Here is a 16,681-nt window from a genome sequence, read left to right on the forward strand (position 1 = left end):
ATTGGTAATGAAAATCCTAATATAAGTTCAATTATACTACAGAGTTAAAGCCAACAGGATTTGTTAATAGATTTGTTTTAGGAGACAAGTCAAAGATGACTCCAAGGTTTTGGTCCTGAGTGAAAGAGTGAATGGTGGACTTTTCTGAGACTGAGAATTCCTGAACGAAACAGGTTTGTAGTGATAGAAATCGATTGATTTTTTATCTTTTTTACTTTATGTACAGTGAAATGCAAAAATCTTAAGTGTATATTTACTGAGTTTTGACAATTGCATACATTTGTGTAACACAAACTCCTATCAAAACATTGACCATGACCATCTCCAGAGAAGTTGTTCTCATCCTTCTTCTAGTCCATTCCATCCCACCTCCAGAAGCAATCATTTAAAAAAATGTTTCCTCCCACTATAGGCTCCTTTTGCCTGTACTAAATCTTCATATTAATGAAATTGTATAATTCTGCTTACTTAAGAAAAGGTGAGTGATTTTTGAAATATCTTCAATATCTTTATTAAATATCTATGTGAAGATTCCACATAGACAGGATCAACTAGAAATGGCCAGTAAGGTATCTTATTGATGAAAGTAGTAGATAAGTTATAAGTGAGCATGTAGGTGAGGAGCCCTGCTAGAAGTGAGCTTTGAGTATAGTTTTCAAAGAGGTGGTGCTTTTAATTAGTAGATTATTTGGGAAATGACACAAGGGTGATAACTGTCCAATTTGTCAGGAATCCTCTTTAGAGAGAGCAAAAATTTGGGTAAGCCTTTCGGTGACAGGTCATAAAAAAATGCTGAGGAGACTGAATTAAAGCTATTAGACAATGTCAGTAAATACACAAAATACTGTTTGGGAAACTTATTCCTGCAAGCTTCTATTCTAGCATCGATTTGATAATTTCAGGATAGTGGTGGAGAACCAAATTCAATACATGGAACTTTGCCCTTTCAATAAGGCCTTGTAAAATCATGGTGAGAGGCTGAAGTTTGACAGCATCCTTGTAGTGTAAAACAACTTGCAATTTTTAATCACTTGCTTTGGGTAAAACAGTGAATAATTGACTCAAAAGAAGAGACGATTGTTATTTGTTGCAGTTTGTGGGTGGTCTGTTTGCTTGGCACACTCAAACTGACTGGAGCTCTGAAAATAAGCCAGAGAATTCCCTTTTCAGAGGGAATTGGAGTATGGGTCCTAATCTTGGAACTGACATCACAGTGGGTACCACTTTTCTCTTTTCTCTTAAAATATACCACACCAAAGAAAGTCCATTTAAGAATATAGACAGATGCCTATAGGGAGTGATTTGATGGGGACTGGAAAACTCTGCATGCCCAACATATTTCCTCCTCCTTGACATCTGTTGTGTTTACATTGGCGTGCGAAGGCTTTGGGGATTCTGAAAGTCTCTGCTGCCTCTGTAAATACCTTTGGGAGGGCAAATTATTAAGCTCTCATCAGCTGTTTTTTTGTTTTATTTTGTTTTTTTCCATTTCCCTAAGGACAAAGCCCTGTGGGAACAGGACAGAGAAGGGAAGTGGTAATACTAAGAAGGGGAAAGAATCTTGAATTGGGGGGCTGTTTATAAGGGAGATATTATTGACTTCATTTCACCAAGGCCTGGATCTGCCTATAGCACTGCACTGAGGTCCCCTTCTGAGGCTGTTCACTTTTCCCACTCCCCCCCTTTAATGTGCTTCAGGCTGTAACTCTTTTTTTTTTTTTTTTCCAGTACTCGGGCCTCTCACTGTTTGTGGCCTCTCCCGTTGCAGAGCACAGGCTCCAGATACGCAGGCTCAGCGGCCATGGCTCATGGGCCCAGCCGCTCCGCAACATGTGGGATCTTCCCGGACCAGGGCACGAACCCATGTCCGGCAGCCTCTCAACCACTGTGCCACCAGGGAAGCCCCAGGCTGTAACTCTTAGCCATTATCTGAAGCACTTATGCATACTCATCCATTAGCAAGTGTCCCCTTCTTTCTTTTGCCCTCTTTCTGTCCTTTGGCTCACCTTCTTTCTGCTCCATTTAGAACTGTTGACAAGGCTTTGTTTGCTGCTGACTAGTTTGGTTTTTAAGTTTAGTTATTAAGCAGTCTTTTTGTTGCTATTGTTGTTTTCTGCAGCACTGGATCTTAATAGCTGCTGAACTGCAAATAATGAAAAAAGCAAACAGCTAGAAAGAGGAAATGTTGAAAGGTAACATTTCCCAAATAATGACACCTGAACTGGCAGAACAGGAGGCATTTCAGTAATGTGGATTACGGAGGAGATAACTGTTATAATCTTTGAGGCTGGAATTCCATTAGTGGCAATGGGGAATTAGGGAGTTTATGTGTCTGTTATCTTTCGTAGAGAAAACTGATTGTAATAGCACTGGCTTGCTATATCTTTGAGGCATTCATTGGCTTTAGTAGAGAGACATGTTTAAGTGAAGAATGGTACTGGAAAAAGAAGGCAAAGTTTATGGTGTATTTGGGCTCATGGAGAAAAGTGATGATAAGGATGTTTCTAAAGATAATGGTGGTAATACCTTGCATCTTATACATTATCCCATTTGACTATGATTAAAGACAAATAGGTGAATATAGAGAATGAAAATAGGTCTTAATCAATTTAAGAAGTATGTTTCTATTCAGCCTTCTCCCTCAAAACTTTGTTTTTATGATCATGAATAATAAACAGTTTTGGTATTTTACGAGCCATATATTTCATATCAAGGAGGAAGGCCCATAATTCAAATTTCTTATCAAGATAGAGTAATTAAGTCTAGCAAGAAGAGGCTATGTACAAACACGGTTACTATGCTAATTGTTCTTCCTCAACGGCAGAGCATGACCAGCTTTCTCTAGCCTGGTGTGGGATGGGTGATAGCTTGCCTAACTGTATCAAGCAGTCATTTTAGACTTAGAATTGTTCCAGATCTGGAATTGGTTAATCCCAGTCATGATTTCTAGGCTAAGGACAATTGGGAGGTATCCCCCTAAATATTTAGAGTTGTTATAAGACAAGCCCATGGTCACCCTTGGTAACCTCAACTAAAGATAGATCTGATTCCCTAATTTACCTTTGGAAAAAGAAAAGATATTTAGAGGTCCTAGGATTGGGTGTCTTTGCCTTAAGGCTGCTTCCTGGTACCCACAGGATCCAGAGTCAGAGACCTACAAATCTATACTAATCCTTACCTCTGTGAGACTGAGGACTACTACAGGATTTATTTGCACAGAAACCTATCCAGCCTGACTAATTAAACTCCATATTACCTTAGAACATCTGGCTGAAATGGAGAACCTTGGGAGAGCAGGAGATGCAGATTTTGGGAGACAGATTCTGATGGGAGGTAAAAGTGAAAAGCAGAAGTATGAGCCAGTTTATCAAGCACTTTCATGTGCCAGACATCATGTTTGTCTCTTTATGTACATTTTCTCATTTAATTATTATAATCATTATATGAGATAGGCATTATGACTCCTGTTTTCATGTTAAGGAAACTGGATTTCAGAGATGTTGAACAATTTGTCTACTTAGAACAGAGTTGCTAAGTAGCCTTACCAGGACTTGAACCCATGCCTGTCTGACCTGAAAGTCCATATTATTAACCACAAAATTTAGTTTTTCATCAAACAGAAGAATCACCTTTATATATTTTAGTTTTTCACCTCTGACCAACAATTTGGGAAATATTCTTAAATATGAAATTGCAAGCTGCCTTGGGTGAATTAATGCTGAACATTTATGCAATTTTAGCCAGTTATCTGCCAATTCATCTACTGTAATCTTTCCTAGAGGAAAGAGGGAGGGGTGGTTAGTGGGAGGGAAATACCTAATTTACCATTAATTTGTATTTAAAAAATCAATTTGAAATGTCTAACAAGTTGAATTGAATTGAGAAATGTCATAAGAGTTTATCAATTGAGGTTGTCAAGATGGCAGTAAAGAAAGTAGCTAGGAGGCTGATTTTACATTAGCTGGCAAGCCAGCCAGGTCACTCTATTAAAATTCCAAGAAAGCCTGCATCACAGTGCTGCTCAATGTGATAATTAAGTGTAATATGTAATTTCTTCCACTATCCATTACACTGATGGCCAAGCTAGCCACTCAAAATGAAAAGTACAGGAACAATAAATGCAGCATAGTATAGCATGTGTGTGGTGGGGCCATATGGTTTATTTCATTACAGTATATTAGTCCCTGCTATGTTCCTCTCCTTGGTGGCCAAGGCTCAACTTTCAGCTGTAAGTTCATGCTTAGTACATTTGTCCAACATTGTTTATCACTGATGCATAACTAGCAATTATGTCTGACTTCTCTGTTTCCTAACAGTGATTTACCATCCAGTCATCCACATCTCAAGAGCATCACACATAGGGTTATTTTACTTGGAAATTATAAGTTACATATGTATTTATTTTATCTGGAGCAACTGCACGAACAAACTCTTTGAAAGCCATTTATATGAATGGTCCACTGGCTTCACTTGGAGGCAAGGGGTCTTGTGTCCATTTTCAGCTGTGTGGTTTACTGGCTGTAGCATATGGAAATAGTCACATCCTTCCCCTGGGATTTAATTTGCTATCTCTAAGAAGGGGTATTTCCCTGGCTAATCACAAAAGGCTCTTCAAAGTGAACAACCAATGGTCCTTCAGTTCAACAGATGAAGATATAATCAAAGGTGTCCTTTCAGTTCCATGTAATAGGATTATACGTGAAAACAAACTGGCACTTTTCTGAGTAATTAAACATCAAAATTAAACTTCTAAATTGGACGTGTTATTGGGAGATATTGGACTAGAGACTAGTATTATTAATGATTACTCTAAGAAAATAAAGGTAAACTGGACATACCAGTCTGTATGGCTACACACATCATAGTATATGAGTATGTTAAATAGGGTGGGTAATGACAAATTGTTTCCCAAATTGTACAAATTTAAACTATCAGCTATGTCTAATAGTCCTCTTGCTCTCCATTTTTACTAAGGATATTAAATGGGTTATTTCTCTGATAATTACTAAGGTTGAAAATGGTATTTTTTTGCTTTTTATATTTGCTAGTTATTAATTTTCCTTCTTTTGTAAAATAATTATTCATAAAATAACTACACCTTTGCCTATTTTTCTACTAGAACATTTGCTTCTATTTTATTGCTTTATAGTAGTTCTGCCATTTATAAAGTTTCCCTATAAGGTAGATGTACTTCTGATCTCTTTATCCTATTTTACTTGTCCATTTGTCTATCCCTGTAACAAAACCACACTATTTTTTTCAAAACCAATAGTGCTAATTTATTTTATATCAATGTGTACATACTCATCCAAGTGTATTTTAAAATTCAGTGTCATTGACTAATAGATTTATAAGATTTACTCAATTAAACATGATCTTGAATACACTGACATGAATATTTTCTTCAGTATTATTTTCTAAAATTTTATTTTATATTGGAGTATAGTTGATTAACAATGTTGTGTTAGCTTCAGGTGTACAGCAAAATGATTCAGCTATACATACACATGTATCTATTCTTTTTCAAATTATTTTCCTATTTAGGCTATTACAGAATATTGAGCAGTGTTCCCTGGGCTATACAGTAGTTCCTTGTTGGTTATCTATTTTAAATATAGCAGTGTGTACATGTCAATCCCAAACTCCCAATCTATCCCTTCCCTTAATCGTTCCCCACTGGTAACCATAAGTTTTTTCTCTTAGCCAGGGAGTCTATTTCTGTTTTGTAAATAAGTTCATTTGTAACCGTTTTTTAACATTACAAATATAAGTCATATCATATGATGTTTGTTTTCCCCTGCTGATTTATTTCACTTAGTATGATAATCTCCAGGTCCACCCTGGAGATTTTTTAAAGTTGAGTACTATTCTACTGTATATATGTACCACATCTTCTTTATCCATTCATCTGTTGAAGGACATTTAGGTTGTTTCCATGTCTTGGGTATTGTAAACAGCACTGCGATGAACAGTGGGGTGCATGCATCCTTTTGAACCATGTTTTTCTCTGGATATTTGCCCAGGAGTGAGATTGCTGGATCATATGGTAGTTCTATTTTTGGTTTTTAGTTTAGTTTTTTTTTTTTTTTTTTTTGTGGTACGCGGGCCTCTCACTGCTGTGGCCTCTCCCGTTGCAGAGCACAGGCTCCGGACGCGCAGGCTCAGCGGCCATGGCTTACGGGCCCAGCCGCTCCACGGCATGTGGGATCTTCCCGGACCGGGGCACGAACCCGTGTGCCGTGAATCGGCAGACAGACTCCCAACCACTGCGCCACCAGGGAAGCACTATTTTTTAGTTTTTAAAGGAACCTGCATACTGTCCTCCATAGTGGCTATACCAATTTACATTCCCACCGACAGTGTTGGAAGGTTCCCTTTTCTCTACACCGTCTCGAGCATTTATTGTTTGTAGACATTTTGATGATGGCCATTCTGACTGGTGTGAGGTGATATCTCACTGTAGTTTTGATTTGCAGTTCTCTAATAATTAGCGATGTTGAGCATCTTTTCTTGTGCTTCTTGGCCATCTGTTTGTCTTCTTTGGAGAAATGTCTATTTAGGTCCATGTTTTGAATGGGCTTTTTTTCTTTTAACAAAACTTTATTGGAGTATAATTGCTTCACAATACTGTGTTAGTTTCTGTTGTACACCAAAGTGAATTAGCCACATGCATACATATGTCCCCATACCCCCTCCCTATTAAGGCTTCCTTCCATCCTCCCTATCCCACTCTTCTAGGTCATCACAAAGCACCAAGCTGATCTACCTGTGCTATGCTGCTGCTTCACACTGGCTAATTATTTTTCATTCGGTAGTGTATATGTGTCGATAGTACTCTCACTTTGTCCCAGCTTCCCCCTCCCACCCCATGTACTCAAGTCCATTCTCTATGTCTACATCTTTATTCCTGCCCTGTAACTAGGTTCATCAGTACCTTTTCCTTTTTTTTTTTCGATTCCATATGTATGTGTTAGAATATGGTATTTGTTTTTCTCTTTTTGACTTACTTCACTCTTTTTGACAGACTCTAGATCCATCCACATGACTAAAAATAACTCAATTACGTTTTGTTTTATGGCTGAGTAATATTCCATTGTATATATGTGCCACATCTTCTTTATCCATTCATCTATCAATGGACACTTAGGTTGGTTCCATGTCCTGGTTATTGTAAATAGTGTTGCAATGAAAATTGTGGTATATGTCTCTCTTTGAATTATGGTTTTCTCAAGGTATATGCCCAGTAGTAGGATTGCTGGGTCATATGGTAGTTCTATTTTTAGTTCTTTAAGGAACCTCCATACTATTTTCCATAGTGGTTGTATCAATTTACATTCCCACCAACAGTGCAGGAGGGTTCCTTTTTCACCACACCCTTTCCAGCATTTATTGTTTCTAGACTTTTTGATAATAGCCATTCTGACCGGTTGGCTACCTCATTGTAGTTTCGATATGCATTTCTCTAATAATTAGTGATGTTGAGCATCTTTTTATGTGCTTCTTGACCATCTGTATGTCTTCCTTGGTGAAATGTCTATTTAGGTCTCCCCATTTTATAATTGGATTATTTGTCTTTTTAATATTGAACTCCATGAGGTGTTTGTATATTTTGGAGATTATTCTTTTGTCCGTTGTTTCATTTGTAAATATTTTCTCCTATTCTGAGGGTTGTCTTTTTGTCATGTTTATGGTTTCCTTTGCTGGGCAAAAGCTTTTAAGTTTAATTAAGTCCGATTTGTTTATTTGTGTTTTTATTTTCATTACTCTAGGAGGTGGGTCATAAAAGATCTGCTGTGGTTTATGTCAAAGAGTGTTTTTCCTATGCTCTCCTCTAAGAGTTTTATAGTGTCTGGCCTTACATTTAGATCTTTAATCCATTTTGAGTTTTATTTTTGTGTATGGTGTTAAGTAGTATTCTAATTACATTCTTTTACATGTAGCTGTCCAGTTTTCCCAGCATCACTTATTGAAGAGGCTGTCCTTTCTCCATTATATGTTCTTGCCTCCCTTGTCATAAATTAGGTGAGCATATGTGTGTGGGTTTATCTCTGGGCCTTCTATCCTGTATCACTGATCTATATTTCTGTTTTTGTGCCCGTACCATATTGTCTTGATTACTGCAGCTTTGTGGTATAGTTTGAAGTTGGGGAGCCTGATTCCTCCAGCTCCGTTTTTCTTTCTCAATATTGCTTTGGCTATTCAGGGTCTTTTTTGTTTCTATACGAATTGTAAAATTTTTTGTTTTAATTCTTTGAAGAATGCCACTGGTAGTTTGATAGAGATTGCACTGCATCTGTAGATTGCTCTGGATAGTATACTCATTTTCACAATATTGATTCTTCCAATCCAAGAACATGGTATATTTCTCCATCTGTTTATGTCATCTTTGATTTCTTTCATTAGTGTTTTATAGTTTTCTGAGTACACGTCTTTTACCTCCTTAGGCAAGTTTATTCCTAGGTATTTTATTCTTTTTGTTGCAATAGTAAATGGGATTGTTTCCTTAATTTCTCTTTCTGATTTTTCATTGTTGGAGTATTGGAATGCCAGAGATTTCTGTGCATTAGTTTTGTATCCTGCAACTTTACCAAATTCATTGATTAGTTCTAGTAGTTTTCTTGTGCCATCTTTAGGATTTTCTATGTATAGTATCATGTCATCTGCAAACAGTGACAGTTTTACTTCTTCATTTCCAATTTGTATTCCTTTTATTTCTTTTTCTTCTCTGATTGCCATGGCCAGGACTTCCAATGCTATATTGAATAATAGTGGTGAGAGTGGACATCCTTGTCTTGTTTCTGATCTTAGTGGAAATGTTTTCAGTTTTTCACCATTGAGTATGATGCTTGCTGTGGGTTTGTTATATATGGCCTTTATTATTTTGAGGTAGGTTCCCTCTATGCCCATCTTCTGGAGAGTTTTTAACATAAATGGGTGTTGAATTTTGTCAAAGGCTTTTTCTGCATCTATTGAGATGATCATATGGTTTTGTTCCTTAACTTTTTAATGTGGTGTACCACATTGATTGATTTGCATATATTGAAGAATTCTTGCATACCTGGGATAAATCTCACTTGATCATGGTGTATGATCCTTTTAATGTATTTTTGGATTCTCTTTGCTAGTATTTTGTTCAGGATTTTTGCATTTATATTCATCAGTGATATAGGTCTATGATTTTCTTTTTTTTTGAAATATTTTTCTGGTCTTGGTATCAGGGTGATGGTAGCTTCATTGAATAAATTTGAGAGTGTTTTTCCCTCTGCAACTTTTTGGAAGAGTTTGAGAAGGATTGGTGTTAGCTCTCCTCTGTATGTTTAATAAAACTCCCCTGTGAAGCCATCTGGTCCTGGACTTTTGTTTGTTGGGAAATTTTTAATTACGGTTTCAATTTCATTACCTGTGATAGGTCTGTTGATATTTTCTAATTCTTCCTGGTTCAGTCTTGAAAAACTGTACCTTTCCAAGAATTTGTCCATTTCTTTATGGTTGTCCATTTTATTGGCATACAGTAGTTTGTAGTAGTCTCTTATAATCCTTTGTATTTCTGCTGTGTCAGTTGTGATTTCTCCTTTTTCATTTCTAATTTTATTGATTTGTATCCTCTCCCTTTTTTTCTTGATGAGGCTGGCTAAGGGTGTATCAATTTTGTTTATCTTCTCAAAGAATCAGCTTTTAGTTTTATTGGCTTTGCTATCGTTTTCTTTGTTTCTATTCCATTTATTTCTGCTCTGATTTTTATGAATTCTTTCCTTCTACTGACTTTGGGTTTTCTTTGTTCTTCTTTCTTTAGTTAAGTATAGGTTTAGATTGTTTATTTGAGAATTTTCTTGTTTCATGAGGTAGGATTGTATATTGCTATAAACTTCCTTCTTAAAACTGCTTTTGCTGCATCCCATAGGTTTTGTGTTGTCATGTTTTTGTTGTCATTTGTTTCTATGTATTCTTTGATTTCTCCTTTGATTTCTTCAGTGATCTCTTGGTTATTTAGTAGCACACTGTTCAGCCTCCATGTATTTGTGTTTTTTACAATTTTTTTTCCTGTAATTGATTTCCAATCTCATAGCATTGTGGTCAGAAAACATGCTTGATATGATTTCAGTTTTCTTAAATTTTCCAAGGCTTGATTTGTGACCCATTATGTGATCTATCCTGGAGAATGTTCCATGTGAACTTGAGAAGAAAGTGTATTCTGTTGTTTTGGATTGAATGTTGCATAAATATCAATTAAATTTATCTGGTCTATTGTGTCATTTAAAGCTTGTTTCCTTATGTATTTTCTGTTTGGATGATCTGCCCACTGGTGTAAGTGGTGTGTTAAGTCCCCTACTATTATTGTGTTACTGTTGATTTCTCCTTTCATGGTTGTTAGCATTTGTCTTATGTATTGAGGTGCTCCCATGTTGGGTGCATAAACATTTAAAATTGTTGTATCTTCTTCTTGGATTGATCCTTTGATTATTATGTAGTGTCCTTCCTTATCTCTTGTAACAATCTTATTTTAAATCTCTTTTATTGGAAACAAGTGTTGCTACTCCAGCATTCTTTTGATTTCCATTTGCATGGAATATCTTTATCCATCCCTTCACCTTCAGTCTGAAGGTGTCCCTAGGTCTGAAGTGGGTCTCTTGTAGACAGCATATATATGGGTCTTGATTTTGTATCCATTCAGCCAGTCTGTGTCTTTTGTTTGGGGCATTTAATCCATTTACACTCAAGGTTATTATCAATATGTATGTTCCTATTACCATTTTCTTAATTGTTTTGGGTTTGTTTTTGTAGGTCTTTTTCTTCTCTTGTGTTTCTTGCTTAGAGAAGTTTCTTTAGCATTTGTTGTAGAGCTGGTTTGGTGGTGCCAAATTCTCTTAACTTTTGCTTGTTTGAAAAGCTTTTGATTTCTCCATTGAATCTGAGTGAGATACTTGCTGGGTAGAGTAATCTTGGTTGTAGATTTTTCTCCTTCATCACTTCAAGTATATCCTGCCACTCCCTTCTGGCCTGCAGAGTTTCTGCTGAAAAATCAGCTGATAATCTTTTGGGGATTCCTTTGTAAGTTATTTTGTTTTTCTGTTGCTGCTTTTGATATTTTTTCTTTGAAATTAATTTTTGTTAACTTGTTTAATATGTCTTGTTGTGTTTTTCCTAGGGCTTATCCTGTATGGGACTCTGTGCTTCCTGGACTTGGGTGACTATTTCCTTTCCCGTGTTAGGGAAGTTTTCAACTATAATCTCTTCAAATATTTTCTTAGACCCATTCTTTTTCTCTTCTTCTTCTGGGACCCCTATAATTTGAATGTTGGTGCATTAAGTGTTGTCCCAGAGGTCTCTGATATTGTCTTCAATTCTTTTCATTCTTTTTTCTTTATTCTGCTCCTCAGCAGTTATTTCCACCATTTTGTCTTCCAGTTCACTTATTCATTCTTCTGCCTCAGTTATTCTGTTATTGATTACTTCTAGTGTATTTTCATTTCAGTTATTGTGTTGTTCATCTCTGTTTGTTTGTTCTTTAGTTCTTATAGATCTTTGTTAAACATTTCTTGTATTTTCTCAATCCGTGCCTCCATTCTATTTCCAAGATTCTGGATCATCTTTACTATCATTATTCTGAATTCTTTTTCAGGTAGATTGCCTATTTCCTCTTCATTTATTTGGTCCTGTAGGGTTTTACCTTGCTCCTTCATCTGTGACATATTTTATTGACATCTCATTTTTTTTTTTTTAATGAGTGGGATTGTATTCCTGTCTTACTGGCTGTTTGGCCTGAGGCTTCCAACACTGGAGTTTGTAGGCTGTTGGGTAGAGCTGGGTGTTGGTGCTGAGATGAGGACCTCTGTGAGATCTCAGTCTCATGAATATGTCCTGGAGTCTGAGGTTCTCTGTTAGTCCAGTGGTTCCAACATGGAGCTCCCACTGAAGGAGTTTTGGCCCACCCCCTGGCTTGTGAACCAAGGTCCCACAAGCTGTTTGGGGTGGCAAAAAAAAAAAAAAAGAACACTAACAAAGTAAAAAATAAAATTAAACTAGGAAACTAACAGATGTGTTAGAAAGAATATAAAAATAAAAATGTAGATGAATCAACAACCACAATACACAACCATACCACAATATTAAAAAAGAGGAGGTGGAAAATGAGAAAAAAATAAATAAAAAGGTGGAAAAGGCCTTGGCTGTGGAGGGCAGGACCGAAGCAAAGGCAAAGATTGGGCGATGGGTAGTGCATTTGTTTAAGACCCACAGGGATGGAAAAGGCCCTGGGGGCTGTGGTGGGTGGGGCTTAGGCTCAAGGAACAGAATGGGCCCAGAATGGGCGTTCCCCCCCACACCCAGTCTCGGAGGGTGGGGGACCTCACCTGGGAGCCAAACATGCTTCCTGGGCTCGAGTGGGTGGGGAAAATGCCCTCCTCTCCTCTCCTGCTCCTCTGGTCCTGGAGGGTCCCTCCAACTTGCCTCTCCTGTTCTCTCCTTGGCCTACTTCCTATGCCCCCAGGGCCAATGCCCCCAGATGCATTTGTCCTGGGAGCATAGGAAGGAGGACCTCTAGGGGGTGGTGTTGGAGGGCAGGGGATCAGCCTGGGAGATCAGCAGGCTCCCTGGGCCTGAGTGGGCAGAGCAATTGCCCTCTGCTCCTCTCCCCCTCCTCCTAGAGGACCCCTCCCACCTGCTTCTCCTGAACTCCCCTCAGTCTCTTTCTATGCCCCCTTGGACCAATGCAGCTGGGGGGTGGGGGGACTTGGAGGGCAGGGTACCAGCGTGGGAGCTCAGCAGGCTCCCTGGGCCTGAATGGGTGGGGAAATCGCCCTCTGCTCTTCTCCCGCTCCTCCCAGAGGGCCCCTCCTACTAGCCTCTCCTGATCTCCCCAGCCTCAGGGGCCCTAATCCTTGCTGGTCTCCACTTCTCCTCCCTCCTCTGTCCCCCCACATTCTATCAGTTCACTTGGAGGTTCCTCCCATCTCCTTAGGCATCAGGGTCTCCCACCAGTGGCCAGCAGGCACCCTAGCTGTGCGGAGAGGCTAACTTGGTGTCTTCCCACACCACCATCACCAGTCACCATCGTGACTCTGTCCCTGTTTGTTTCTTTTTCCATTGGGGCACATGAGCTGTTTATAGGCTTTGGAGCTTAATCCCTTGTTAGTCACATTGTTTTCAAATATTTTCTCTCATTCTGTGGTTTGTCTTTTTGTTTGTTTATGGTTTCCTTTGCTGGGCAAAATCTTTTGAGTTTAATTAGGTTCCATTTGTTTATTTTTGTTTTTATTTCTATTTCTCTAGGAGACAGATAGAAAAAGATCTTGCTACAAATAATGTCAAATAGTGTTCTGCCTAAGTGTTTCTCTAAGAGTTTTATACTATCTGGTCTTACCTTTAGGTCTTTGATCCATCTTGAATTTATTTTTGTGTATGATCTTAGAGAATGTTCTAATTTCATTCTTTTATATGTAGCTGTCCAGTTATCCTAGCACCACTTATTGGAGAGAATGTCTTTTCTCCACTGTATAGTCTTGACTCCTTTGTCATAGATTAAGTAACCATCGGTACGTGGGTTTATTTCTGGCCTTTCTATCCAGTTCCATTGATCTATATTTCTGTGTTTGTGCCAGTACCATAATGTTTTGATGAATATAGCTTTGTAGTATAGTCTGAAGTCAGAGAGCCTGATTCACCAGTTCCATTTTTCTTTCTCAGAATTTCTTTGGCTATTCATGTTCTTTTGTGTCTCCATACAAATTTAAAAATTTTTGTTCCAGTTTTGTGAAAAATGCCTGTGTTAGTTTGATAGGGATTGCATTGAATCTGTAGATTACCTTGGGTAGTATAGTCATTTTGACAATATTGCTTCTTCCAATCCAAGAACATGGTATATCTTGTCATCTGTTTGTGTCATCTTTGATTTCTTTTATCAGTGTCTTATAGTTTTTGGAGTACAGGTGTTTTGCCTCCTTAGGTAGGTTTATTCCTAGGTATTTTATTCTTTTTGATGCAATGGTAAATGGGATTGTTTCTTTAATTTCTCTTTCTGATCTTTTGTTGTTAGTTTATAGAAATGCAACAAAGTCCTGTGTATTTATTTTGTATTCTGCAATTTTACTGATTTAATTGATGAGCTCTAGTAGTTTTCTGGTAGCATCACTAGGATTTTCTACATATAGAATCATGTCATCCGCAAACAGTGACAGCTTTAGTTCTTTTCCAACTTGGATTCCCTTTATTTCTTTTTCTTCTCTGATTGTCATGTCTAGGACTTCCAAAACTATGTTGAATAAAAGTGGTGAGCGTGGACATCCTTGTCTTATTCCTGATCTTAGAGGAAATGCTTTCAGGTTTTCAGCATTGAGTATGATGATAGCTGTAGGTTTGTCATATATGACCTTCATTATGTTGAGGTAGGTTCCCTCTATGCCCACTTTCTGGAGAGTTTTTATCATAAATGGGTGTTGAATTTTGTCAAAGGCTTTTTCTGCATCTATTGAGCCAAACCCATGGTTTTTATTCTTCAATTTGTTGATGTGGTGTATCACACTGAATAATTTGCAGATACTGAAAAATCTTTGTATCCCTGGGATAAATCCTACTTGATCAAGTTGTATAATCCTTTTAATGTATTGTTGGATTTGTTTTGCTAGTATTTGGTTGAGGAATTTTGCATCTATGTTCCTCAATGATATGGGCCTGTAAGTTTCTTTTCTGTTGGTATCTTTGTGTGGTTGTGGTATTAAGGTGATGGTGGCCTCACAGAATGAGCTTGGAGGTGCTTCCTCCTCTGCAATTTTTTGGAAGAGTTTCAGAAGAATAGGTGTTAATTCTCTAAAAGTTTGATAGAATTCATTTCTACTTTTATTGATTTGAACCCTCTCCCTCTTTTTCTTGATGAGTCTGGCTATCAATTTTGTTTATCTTTTCAAAAAACCAGCTTTTAGTTTAATTGATCTTTGTATTGTTTTCTTCATCTCTATTTCATTTATTTCTCCTCTGTTCTTTATAATTTCTTTCCTTTTACTAACTTTGAGTTTTGTTTGTTCTTCTTTCTCTAAGTTGCTTTATGTGTAAAGTTAAGTTGTTTATTTGCAATTTTCCTTGTTTCCTGAGGTAAGATTGTATTGCTATAAACTTCCCTCTTAGAACTGCTTTTGCTGTGTCCCATAGGTTTTGGATCATCGTGCTTTCATTTTCATTTGTCTCTAGGTATTTTTTGATTTACTCTTTGATTTCTTCAGTAATTCATTCATTGTTTAGTAGCATATTGCTTAGCCTCCACGTGTTTGTGTTTTTACAGCTTTTTTTTCTTGTAGTTGTTTTCTAATCTCATAGCGTTGTGGTTGGAAAAGTTGCTTGATATGATTTCAATTTTCTTAAATTTACCAAAGCTTGATTTGTGACCCAGGATGTGATCTATTCTGGAGGATGTTTTGTGTGCACTTGAGAAGAAAGTGTATTCTGCTGCTTTCAGGTGGAATGTCCTGAACATATCAATTAAATCTATCTGGTCTAACTTTTAAGGCTTGTGTTTCCTTATTAATTTTCTATTTAGATTATCTGTCCATTGGTGTAAGTGGGATATTAAAGTCCCCAGCTATTATTGTGCTACTGTTGATTTCCCCTTTTATGGCCATTAGCATTTGCCTTACGTATTGAGGTGTTCCTATGTTGGGTGCATAAATATTTACAATTGTTTTGTCTTCTTGGATTGATCCCTTAATCATTTTGTAGTGTCCTTTCTTGTCTCTTATAATAGTCTTTATTTTAAAGTCTATTCTTTTTCCTGATATGAGTATTGTTACTCCAGCTTTCTTTTGATTTCCATTTGCATGGAATATCTTTTTTCATCCAGTCACTTTTAGTCTCTATGTGTCCCTAGATCTTAAATGTGTCTCTTGTATATTGCATAGATACGGATTTTGTTTTTGTAACCATTCAGCCAGTCTATGTGTTTTGGTTGGCATATTTAATTCATTTACATTTAAGTTAATTATCACTGTGCATGTTCTTACTGCCATTTTGTTAATTGTTTTGGACTTGTCTTTGGAGGAATTCCTTCTTTCCTTCCTCCTTGTTCTCTTCTCTTGTGATTTGATGACTAAATTTAGAGTTGTGTTTGGATTGATTTTCTATTTTGTTTTTGTATCTATCACAGATTTTTGGCTTGTGTTACCATGAGATTTTGATATAGCAGTCTATATATAAACAAGATTGTTTTAAGTTGCTGGTCTTTTAATTTCAAATGCATTTCCAATACCCCTCCCCTTCTCACAGTGTGTGCACTCCCCTTCTTACACCTGCTGGTTTTGATATCTTATATATATGCCAATGATTTCCTACTGTTACTGTATGTTTGCCTTTACCAGTGAGCTTTTTTATTTGTAATTTTCTCATTTCTAGTAGTGGTCTTTCCTTTTCTGCCTAAAAATTTTCTTTACCATTTGTTGCAAAGCTGCTCTGGTGGTGCTGAATTCTCTTAGCACTTCCTGTCTGTAAAGATTTTGATTTCTCTGTTGAATCTGAATGAGAGCCTTGCTGGTTAGAGTATTCTTGGTTGTACATTCTTTCTTTTCATCACTTTAAGTATATTGTGCCATGCCCTTCTGGCCTGCAGAGTTTCTACTGAGAAATCAGCTGGTAACCTTATGGAAGTTCCCTTGTACATTATTTGTTGCTTTTAATATTTTTTCTTCGCTTTATTTATTTA

Source organism: Lagenorhynchus albirostris, chromosome 14 (genome assembly GCF_949774975.1).
Source record: "Lagenorhynchus albirostris chromosome 14, mLagAlb1.1, whole genome shotgun sequence".
Taxonomy (NCBI): domain Eukaryota; kingdom Metazoa; phylum Chordata; class Mammalia; order Artiodactyla; family Delphinidae; genus Lagenorhynchus; species Lagenorhynchus albirostris.